This window comes from Lytechinus variegatus, chromosome 9, assembly GCF_018143015.1.
Source record: "Lytechinus variegatus isolate NC3 chromosome 9, Lvar_3.0, whole genome shotgun sequence".
NCBI lineage: Eukaryota > Metazoa > Echinodermata > Echinoidea > Temnopleuroida > Toxopneustidae > Lytechinus > Lytechinus variegatus.
In genome coordinates this window covers 27031338-27033669 of record NC_054748.1, presented here as the reverse complement: position 1 = coordinate 27033669, position 2332 = coordinate 27031338, and positions in this window count along the sequence as shown.

The window sequence follows — 2332 nt, the reverse complement described above, 5'->3', positions numbered from 1 at the left end:
TAGTAAAATATGACTAGAAAATAGTCAAATATGACTAGAATAACAGTTGCACCCAGCTGACCCTATTAACTAGTCATTTTTGACTGATTTATTTTTATATGGTCATCTGGTCCTAAATCCTGTTCAAGCCTTGTTGACCTATTTTCATCCAACTTTAGATGTTTAATAATGTACCAGCCTCGGTGATCCCCCCCCCCCATTATTCCAATATTGCAGCAATTAATATATTGAATTTATACAATTTTCCCATAATTCATTGCGAATATAACTGCCTTGTAGGTTTATATACGTTTACCAAGAATTGCATTATAATGTTGCTATTATCCAGGCACTTTATGGTTTCAAGGCGGAAATGTCCTACTTTTCTTTCCCGACTAATAACTCATTTTTCGCAGGTTAGTATTTATAACAAAATGTACCAGTGGCGAGTGTATCAGCGCACTATGCAATTCTTTCATGTTTTCATTTCATTTATTATGATGGCTGGTGTTCATGGGCGGAAATCCCAGGGGGGACAGGGGAACATTTAGAGTAGGGGGAACAGTGTCCCCCCTACTCAAAATAGTAGGGGGACACAATATCAAATGTCCCCCCTACTATTTTGGGTCTTTGGTGATGCTAAGAAATATATCACTCAAAACGTGTGTTTTCGGAGGAGATGACCTTTTTTTTTTGCTTGTCAAATATATTTTCGTCGAAATGACCTTGAATTTTAGATTTTAAATAGCCTTTTTTTCCTTTTTTTTGCTTGTCAAATTTTCCAGTCCCTTGTCCCCCCCTACCTTTTTGGAGAGATTTCCGCCCCTGCTGGTGTTTGGGGTTATCACAATTTGTGTTTGAGGAAAGAAATCAATATTCGCAAAACAAAACAAGGGCAATTTTACATACTATTTATATTTTCTGATGGATATACAATGGAACTTGTTGTATCAAGGCGATTGCATTAGCGAACGAAAAGAAACACAACTCCAAGTATATCGAGACTTGTCGGATTCATTTCAAATTTCGAGCTTTTTTTAGTGTAAGCCATCTTCAAGAATCAAGGTGGAAATTTTTTTTTTTTTTTTTTTTTTTTACGAAGTAAGAATGCCCTTCTGTAAAATTGTATTTGATTTGTATTGTTTTATATTACTTTGTATTATGTTTTGAATGGAAATGAAAAAAAAAAAATAAATAAAATAAAAAAATAAAAACAGATAGAATAAATAAGGAAATTAAATCATTTTAACTCGAAATGAAATACATGTAATTAAACTCAAATGAACATTAAGAAGGTATAAGATTACAACAAACATGACATTGGTTGCATTTCTTTTTTTGGTTCTTTATTGGGTATAACATTTGAGTATTACTTAAAATGGCTCCTTCACAAATTAAATTCTGGTCACTTAAGTGGCCAATAACCTCATCTTGTCATTTCAAATTGAATTGATGAATTAGAAGGCAGTATGACCACGATGGCCGCGAGCAAGAAACACGGGTGCAATATAACTGTCTTATGCCTCGCGTCCTCCATTCATAACACGATTCGCTCATTAAAATATGTATGATATAATATATTATATCACGCACCCTATCACACGCGTGATATATTTCACTGTAGCCAGCTGCGAAGTGTCCAGCATTTAAAATAGCACAGGGATTTATTTGGCAAATAGTTTATCACTCCAGGGTGAAGATTGATAAAGATGTTCATAGGTTACTTACGACTATATACTTACGACTAAGGAAGAAACTGTATCAACTCTTGATGGAATGCTCCCCATGGAGTGAAAAAGTACATACATTGTATGCGGACATGCAAGGATCCGATGACCGGGGTAATTATATCTCTAAGGCGCTTAGAGACGTCGTTACGATGTGTTAAAGGTCAAGTACACCTCAGAAAAATGTTGATTTGAATCAGTATAGAAAAATCAGACAAGCACGATGCAGAAAATTTCATCAAAAACGGATGTAAAATAAGAAAGCTATGACATTTTAAAGTTTCGCTTATGACAAAACAGTTATATAAACGAGCCAGTTACATCCAAATGAGAGAGTCGATGATGTCACTCACTCACTATTTCTTTTGTTTTTCATTGTTTAAATTATACAAATTTCAGTTTTTACGAATTTGATGATTAGGACCTCCTTGCCTCGCTGAAGCACAAAATGTTAAATAATGGAATTCCACGTGTTCAGGGAGGAATGAAACTTCATTTCACATGACAATGACGAGAAAATCAAAATATTTAATATTTCATATAATAAAATACAAAATAAATAGTGAGTGAGTGATGTCATTATGTCCCTCATTTGCATACTGACCGAGATGTGCATATAACTGTTT